The following is a 9,691-nucleotide window of genomic DNA, read 5'->3' as shown; positions in this document are numbered from 1 at the left end:
CAGCCATATACCAGAGACATTTTGTGGGGGTAGAGTGGGGAATGGGATCAAATGGGGGAGTGGGGGGGGAGGGAAATGCACAGGACTATGGTGATGGCACACGGGTGACTCGGTGATGGAAAACCCACAGGGATTACAATTGAGATGAAAAAAAAATGTACAAAATGATATGAAAATAAACTGTTATACTGTAAAATAAATAAAGAGAAACTGCTTCCATTTCTTCAGCCAGGTATCTGAATCAACTCATTCTTTCCTTCTGCTCCTGGTCTCTCCTGACTTCCTGGCTCAAAGGACAGTCCTTCTGTGCTCTTTTTTTACAGTAGTTCACTGCTACAGGTCAATCAAAGCAGTCATCTTGTCAAAGGTAAGGAAATTAACTAAAAATCAAAAGCAGTGATATCTCCATATACACTTTTAAATGAATATATCATATTTGATGGCATTCAGATTGGGGAGACAATCCTGGTACCCCCTAAAGCATAACTTTTGCTTTCTCCACACCACACTGTACTTTTTAGCGGTACAAAACCCTGTTCTGTCTTCTATGAAAAGTCACTTTATGAAATGAACAGGTAGCCAAAAAGAGACTTCTGCTCGCTAACAGAACTATTCCTAGGAGAAATAAATGTATTTTCTACAGATGGCCAGAAATGGATTATTTTGGAAGTCTCTGTGTCTTCATATAGTGTAGAATCACAGTATTCTGGTGGAATATGTGGATTCTGGTGCTGGGATAGCTGGTTGAAAATCCTTACCCTCTTGTAATAACAGTGACCTTGGGCAATGACCTAACCCCTCTGCAGCTTACTTTCCTCACCTTTAAAGTGGAGATAATAACAATAGCCATCCCTTTTCATTGTACTGAAGACTAACTGAATGTATACAAATAAAGCACTTAGAAATAAAGCACTTAGAACAGTGTCTGACACAGAATAAACGCTCAATTACTGTTATCTATAATTGTACACCACTCCCATCCAAGGCCAAGTCCCATCAATAAAAAGCCTTCTCTTCCACTGTGGCTGAGGACTCTCCAGGTAGACTAGCACAGGAAATGTCTTGGATCTCGCTCTTCTCTAAAATGCATTCTACTTCATGATTCACATATTTTTTGGATTCAGCAGAATCTTGAGAAAAGTACTAATCAAGTTAATAATCCAAGGGAGTATATGTTTTAAATTTGATAATTGGAATCAGGCAATTTGACTCATAATGTTTAGAATCCTTAACAACTTGGGTTTAAGCCCTAGGTGTTCAAAAACCATAACAGTGGGGGTTCTGTCAGCTTCTCTACAGAATGGAAACATCACTACAGGCTGGGGGAAGTTAAGATGTTAACCTTTATCCTTCACAATTATTCATTTCCTATATAAAACACAGATTGCTATCTCTGTACCAAGCTTTAGAGAAATGAAGATATGACTTGTGGAAGAAATTAAAAAATTTTCATCCAAAGCAGTTTTGCAATATTCTATGTGGGGGGGGGGGAGTGGGTAAAGAGGTCATTATTTTTTTTTACTTCAACCCCAGAAGATTATCCTCCAATCTGACATTTGTTAATCTGAGTTTCTTGTCCAGAACATTAATTTGATTTCTTAATGTTCTGCAGACTTTAGAATTCTCCATAAAAGCATCATCATCAACGCCTATCATCATTTTCTCTTCTTTTTTCTTTTCTCCCGCTACCTTGGCTTGCTTGTTTTAGAAATCCTGTTTCATCACAAATTTTGAATAGTCTTTGACCTTACTTTGCATCCATACAACATAATTCAACTTAGTAAGTCAACTTTGAGTTTCCCAGGGAAGACAGAAAGAAAAGCAGACAGCATCCTAGCTTGTGGAAGCCAAAAGAAGAACAACATGGAAGGAACTATTTATCTAATGATAAAACAGGTAACCAATCAAACAGAATATATGACAGATGGAAGATCTCTTCGGTGTACCATGCCACCAATAAACACCTGTTCATCAGCCCAGCCACTCTTTCAGTGACAACCAAATGTTTTAGAGCTAAAACCCTGGGCTGCTTCCCTTTCCCTTGGGCAGGCTCTATTCTGGGTAGAAATACAGAGGGCTTCTCTTTACCTCTCATAGTGGCAAGCCAATCTCCCAGGACAATGAACCTAAGTGAACAAGTTAAAAAGAGAAGAGGTGAATTCCAGGAATTATACTAACCCACCATTTAACCATCAATGAAATAAGTTCAAGTGACTTTAACTCAGCCTTTTGTTTTATTGCAACCTAATAGTTTCATTGTGCAGATCCACACGTTGAAGGCATATGCACACACTTGTTTGATTAGTACGTCTGGGTGTTTGTTTAACCATGGCCACCCGGCCAAGCATGGGCTTATTAGGATTGCCTGGAAGAGACCTTCCACTCTGAAAGTTCTCACCGTTCTCTTATTCTCATTGACTCCAGGGAAGCCTGTGTATCTGCCAGTTCCCTGGAGATGAGGTGACTGCTCCTAAAAGCCATTCCAAAGCGTTTCCTTGGCTTTCCAAAGCAGAAGAGTTGCTGTTTCTGCTCTATATCCTGACATTGGTTCACCATTCTTCAGCCATTCAGAACCCTTCATACGCATTGCGGTCACACATTCACCATGGCTTGCTCTGGTAAGAGGGACAGAAAGGAGCTGACTAGGAATAGAAAGGTGGGTTGTTGCATAGTATCTACGCAAGATTGCTATTGTCCATGATTTTAACCCAGAATGCATCAGTGCCTCTGAAATACAGCTTTGACTGTGTTTTTTCTCTATTTTTTTTTTTAGATGGTTAGGTTTCCAAGCCTGCGCTTGAAAATTTAGTTAAATTTTAATGCTGTTGAGTTGGAGTGTTAAAGTAATTTCCCAGTGTTCCTTTGGGGAAAATGATAAAACAGTCCTAACCAGCGTTGGCTGTAGTTTCTGTCTCCAGAATTTAATTTCCTTTACATTGGTCTCCCCCAATTCCAAATCTCAGGGATAGATGCGTTTTTCTCTCCCCTTTTCCTTTTTACCCCCTTTCCCAGGGAGTGACAATGACTTCTCCTCTGCTTTCATGGCTCCCCAAGCAACACTGATCCACAGGGAGTACTGCCCAGAAGCCACTCAGAATAGTGACTCCCCGGGTGGAAAGTGACAACAAGGGTCAAGAAAGAATCTTCCCACAGTGCACTAGCAGGAATGTCCCATGTCAGCTGTGCAGACCCAGGGGGCCACTTGTAATAAAGGATAGCACAACACAATTATGGAGACAGTGACAGGGACCAGGACTTGGCAAGGGAGCCACGAATAGACAGAGCACAGAGGATTGTAAGAGCAGTGAGAATACTCTGCAGGATACTCTCAGGAAGGATGCTTGTTCACATGTATTTGTGCAAACCCACAGACCACAGTACCCTAACTGTGGTATTTGGGTGAAAATGGCATGTCAGTGTCCCACTGAACAGTTCTAACAAATGTTCCACTTCAGGATGATGGGGGGAGGGTGTTGATAATGGGGGAGGCTAGATGCTTGAGTAGGGAGTATATGGGAAATTTTTGTGCCTTCCTCTTGATTTTGCTATGAACCTTAAGTTGGTGTTTAAAAAGTCCTAATTTTTTAAAATAATATTTTATTTTTACATCATCTTAGGCATTTTTCCATCTCAGTCGTAATCCCCGTGGGCTTCCCATCACCCATGTGCCATCACCATAGTCCAGTGCATTTCCCTCCCCCCACTGTTTGTGATCCCATTCCTCACTCCCTCTCCCCCATAAAATGTCTCTGGTATATGGTTGTTCATTATTTTTGTTATTTTCTTGCCTGGTCCATTATACTCCTGCTATGAGTGAAACCATCCGATATTTTTCCTTTTCTTTCTGGCTTATCTCACTAAGCATGATCTTTTCCAGCTCCATCCATGTTGCTGCAAAAGGCATGCATTTATTTATTTATGTTTTGGTTGCGGAGTAATATTCCATTGTGTATATATGTACCACATCTTTTTAACACAGTCAACTAATTTTGGGCATTTGGGCTGTTTCCATGTCAAATTTTTAAAAGAAGGAACAAAAGGGAATCAAGAAATATAGCTGGAGAGCATTTCTGGGAGGGAAAACTGACTAGTGTGCTATAATAACTTAGAATTCATTAAGCCCTTTTACCCCATCATTCACCACCTACTTTACAGAGAAGGTAAACTGAAACTAAGTAAAGCCACTGGGATCATCAGTGAAAAAACTATGATTTTAGGACCTCTCTGCTGGTGCAAGGGGTTGAGTCTCAGCACTATGAAGCAATCTGCAGTCACTGCAGAATGAGTTCGATCCCAGCCAGGGAGCTGACACAGGTGGAACAGCAGACCTCTCCTGTCTCACCCGCTGCTCCCCTCAGCAGTGTGTTTTGTCAGTCAGCCTGTTCTGCTCTCCCCTCGCCTCCTGCATGCACCTCAGTCCTACACCCCAACCCTGTACATATAAATAAATAAATCTAAAACCAAGATTCTAATTTCCTTTTGCTCCACCATATAAACTTAAGTCTTCAATGTGACTATGCCATCACTTATTCCTCAATAATGCTGGGGGAAACCATTGTCATAGAAGCACAGGCAGGGAAATGTTTAAGCTTGTCACGGTGGGTTTAAGTAAAATAATGACTGAAACAGTAAGTGTTTTACCTTTTTTGAAATGCCCTGTATTTTAAAGCTTATTATTATTAATATTTTAGTAGTTTGTGTTAAAGGCATGAAAACTTGTAAAGAACACAAAATAAGTATTTATTACTAAAACTCAAGAATCACCAAGCACTAGGAATTTGATTCTCATTTATTCTATTAATAAAATAAGGTAAGATACAGGATTACACCAATACATGGTAAAAGAGCAATTGATATGATTGAGTATCAATGGTAAAATCTCTAAGTGAAATAATGAAATGCTAACAGTACAAATTATGAAATACTAAAATTTCCCCCACTAACATCATAAAAAAAAAATAGAGCTGCCCTACTTATTCCTTTTTAAAAATTTATATGTCGGGCCCTCCCTGATAGTGCAGCAGGTTAAAGTACAGCACTGAGAAGCTAAAGCCACTTCCGCATGAGTTCGATCCCCGCCTGCCCCAGAGGTGACCACATGGTGTGGCAGAACTCTCTTAACCCGCCCACTGCTCCCCTCAGTGTGTACTTTGACAGTCTGCCTGTTCTGCTCCCCACTCTGTCTCTGGTGAAGCCTCTCACCGCCCCTGCCCCTCTGGCCTGTACCCCAGTACTGTATGTATAAATAAATCAATCTTTTAAAAAATTTTTATATCTACTTAACCCTACTTATTCTCTAAAAAGCTACATTGGATTCCTTGTGTGTCTTTTGCTTTCTCTTCCAGTATCATATTGAAAAACAGAGGGAGAATGGGTGTCCTTGTCTTGTTCCAGATGTTAAGGGAAAGGCTGTCAGTTTTCAACATCAAGAATTATATTTGGCTTTTCATGTATACAAAAAGTAATTATGATAAAGTAAGAATCAAAATCATCATGCAACAATAGCTCAGAGGAGGATCCTGAGAAACCTGCTGTTGGGAGAGCTATTAGAGACCACACAGAGTTTGGAAACAGGCCTGTGACCCACCCAGAGAAGAAAGCCCTCAATGATGAAAGAAGCTATTGGACTGAGGCCCCAGAAAAGCCATGTCTATTAAGTAAAATCTATTTCCTAGAGTAAGGGCCATCCCCTAGGGATCAGGAAGAAATGGTAAGAGATTACCCTAACAAATCCTATAATCATGTCTGAATGGATCATGATCTACCAATAATGAGTCTGCCAACTAAAAACAAAGCTCAAGAACCTTTAAAGGAGGACAGCACAATAAGTTCTCCCCTAATTATCAGGCAAGATTGAGTGTATGCAGGGTGGTTTATGGCCATAGGTCCCCCTAGTTATCATCCACAATGTCTAACATGCAATAAAAAATCACTAGACTCGCAAAGACACAGACAGTATGATCCATAATGAAGGGAGAAAAAATGGGAATAGACCCTGAAAGTGACCCAGATGTTGGGATTAGTAGATACAGATTTTAAATGTCTATTATAGATATGCTTTTACATATGAGATAACTATGAAGAAATGTAGAATCTTAGTCAAAATATTAAAAACTGTGAAAAAGAGCTGATGGAAACACAGCTAAAAAAAATACAACATGTGAATAAAGGATCCATTGGAAAGCTTAACAGTAGATTGGATGCTACAAAAAAATCTGACAATAAATTGGAAGATAGGTCCCTAGAAAATGCCCAAATTGATGAACACAAAGAAAGAATGAGATGAAAAGTAAACAAAGCCTCAGTGATCAGTGGGACAATATAAGGGGACTTAACATAGTGTAAATGGAGACACTGAAGTGGAGTAGAGGGGAGGAGAGGTCTTGGGGAGACAGTTAAGCAACATTAATTGAGAATTTTCCAAAATTGAAAGATTCTCAATCACCAGGATCATCACACTCCACATCATAATCAAAGTACTGAAAATTAAAGATAAAATTGTGAGGCATTCCCAATAGGAAAGATACTATCAGGAAACAGAGGTCAAAATCATGAATGACTAGTAAACTAGAAGACAGTGAAATTCAGAAAACAGAGAATGATATTTGTAAAATGAAACAAAACAAAAAATGGGTGACCTAGAATTCTGTAGCTGAAAAAAAATACCTTCTATAAGTGAGATTTAAATAAGTATCTGAGTGTAAGAAGGCTGAAAGTATTTATAATCAGATCTTTATGGCAAGAAAATATTAAAGACAGTTCTTCAAACTGAAGGGAATGATACCAGATGGACATTCACAGAGAGAAAGCATACCAGTCACAGTAAATATGTTGGTAAATTAAAAATCTTGCTTTTATTAATTTTTAAAAGAAAATCAATTATTTAGGCATTGTGTTATTGAATTTCATAACATGTACAGAGGTAAAATAGATGATAATCCATATAGGAAGAAGCAGGTCATGTGGAGTTATACTGTTGCAAGATTCCCCGAGTTTCACATGAAATGGTACAATGCTAAGTGGACTGTGCTACATAAGAATGCATACTATAACCCAGCACAAGATTTTTAACAACAATTATAAAAGGAATACCTAAAAAGTCACGAGATATTCAAGCATGATGCTGCAATAAATGTATATTCTCATGTATAAAAAAATGAACTTGAGGGCCCTCCCTGGTGGCGCAGCGGGTTAAAGCACAGCACTAAGAAGCTAAAGCCATTTCCGCATGAGTCCAATCCCCAACCCAGAGGTGACCCACATGGCACAGCAGACCTCTCCTGCCCTGCCCACTGCTCCCCTCAGCAGTGTACTTCGTCAGTCGGCCTGTTCTGCTCCCCACTCTGTCTCTGGTGAAGCCTCTCATCGCTCCTGCTGCATCTCTGGCCTGTACCTCAGTACTGTATGCATAAATAAATAAAACTTTTTAAAAAATGAACTTGAACAAGGAACCTGCACCATATGCCAAAATTAACTCAAAGTAAATCACAACCCTAAATGTAATACCCAAAATTCTGAAACTTACACAAGAAAACAGTAAATCTTCGTGAACTGGGCAAGACAAAGTTTTCTTAGACACTACATCAAAAACAAGTCATAAAAGAACAAATTGAACCGACTGAAAAAATAGACTTCATCAAAATTAGAAAGTTCTGGTGGATGAAGAGACCAAGTAGAAACTGGAAGAAAATATTTGCAACTCATATATCTGGTAAAAGATTGGCTCCGGGAAATACATAGAACCCTCAAAATTGGATGATGTAAAAACAATAACCCGGTTTTTAAAAAAACAGTCCAAACATTTAAACAGATACTTTACCAAAGAAGATAGTAAATAAGCAGATTGTTAAAATTGTTCAATCTTCATCACCAAGAAGATGCAAATGAAAGCCTGAATGAGATGCAACCAATATCTTTTAGAAAGGCTGTCACTCCAACGACCACTTCAATGTTGGTGAAGATGCGAAGCAAATAGTCACTCACTGCTGCTGACTGTAGATGATGATACTTGGGACAAGCTTGACGGTTTCTTAAAGTTTTACACATACATCTATCATTGGGCTTGACCATTCTGTGACCAGATATTAATGAAAGACAAAATGACATGTCAATACAAAGACTTGTGCAGAAACGTTATAGAAATTTTATCTGCAATAGTCAAACACTGAACACAGCTCAACTGTCTCATCATTTTTCTCTTACTTCTCAGTAAGAGAAGGAAACTAATATGCCAAATAAGAAGATATAAAGTTTCGGCCCTCCCTGATGGTAGAACGGGTTAAAGACAGTTGAAGCTGCCTGCAGCCACTGTAGCACAAGGTTCACCCCCGGCCAGGGAGGTGACCCACATGGTGTGGCAGACCTCTCCTGTCCCGCCTGCTGCTTCCCTCAGCAGATGTATTTTGATTGACCTGCCTGTTTTGCTCCCCACTCTATCTCTGGTGATTCCTATCACTCCCTGCACCTCTGGCCTGTACCCCAGTTCTTATATGCGTAAATAAATAAATCTTTAAAAAAAGAAAAGAAGACCCAAAGTTCACTCTGCTAATGACAGAGCCGGATTTTATATATATATATATATATGTATATACATATAATATATATATAGTTTGATTCCATTTCCTTAAATTCTAAAAGAAATGCAAACTAATCTACAGTGACAGAAAGCAGATCAGTAGTAACTGCATTGGGATTTTAAAAAACTGGTGTGGGGAGGAGGTAAAGAATAGAGATTACAAAGGACTTCTGAAGACCCTTTTGGGAGAGATGGTTATGTTTATTCTTTTGGTTTTGCTAATGGTTTCACAGCTGTACACATCACAAAATCTATCAAATTCTATATTTTCTGTATGTGCTTACTGTTTGTCATTTATGCCCTAGTAAAACAGTTTTTTTAAAAAATAAAATCAATAAAAATAAAATAGAATACTAAAAAATGTTTTATTAACCCAAATGAAAGAAAAAAGAAATGAAAAGTATTTCTACTATATTAAGGCAAATTCCAGAATAGGAGAAAAATTGTCAGTGCATATGTGTCTGTGTCTGTGTGCATACACACGTATGTATATATTTTATGAATCGCATACACACGTGTATGTTTCAATGTAGTATGTGTATATATTTTCTGTATTCTCAAAACATATGTTTCTGTATATGTGTGTGCATACAGACACACATATGACAAGGAGCTTGAATCCGGAATACATAAAATCTACAAGTCAGTATTATTTTTTGTAAGATTTTATTTATTTGTGCATATAGAAATGGAGTACAGGCCAGAGGTGCAGGGGCTGGGAGCGGATTCACCAGAGACAGAGTGAGGAGCAGAACAGGCAGATTGATAAAGTACACTGCAGAGGGGAGCAAGAGGCGAGACAGGAGAGGTCTGCGGGGCCATTTGGATCACCTCCCGCGGAGATTGAACTTGCACTGAAGCCCACAGGTCTTTGCTTAGCTTCGGAGTGGAGCGCTCCAACCCATTGCGCCACCAGGGAGGGCCCACAAGTCAGTATTTTTTGAAAAGAAAACTCATTTTCATATGGGCAAAATACTTGAATAGACTCATTACCAAAGCAGATTGAAATGGTCAAAAATGACATAAAAGGATGCTTAATAGGCCCTCCCTGGTGGCACAGCAGGTTAAAGCACAGCACTGAGAGGCTAAAGCCACTTCCGCATGAGTTCGATTCCC

This window comes from Condylura cristata, unplaced genomic scaffold (assembly GCF_000260355.1).
Source record: "Condylura cristata isolate star-nosed mole 26May11 unplaced genomic scaffold, ConCri1.0 scaffold00037, whole genome shotgun sequence".
Lineage (NCBI taxonomy): Eukaryota > Metazoa > Chordata > Mammalia > Eulipotyphla > Talpidae > Condylura > Condylura cristata.
Note: the sequence above shows the minus strand (reverse complement) of the source record.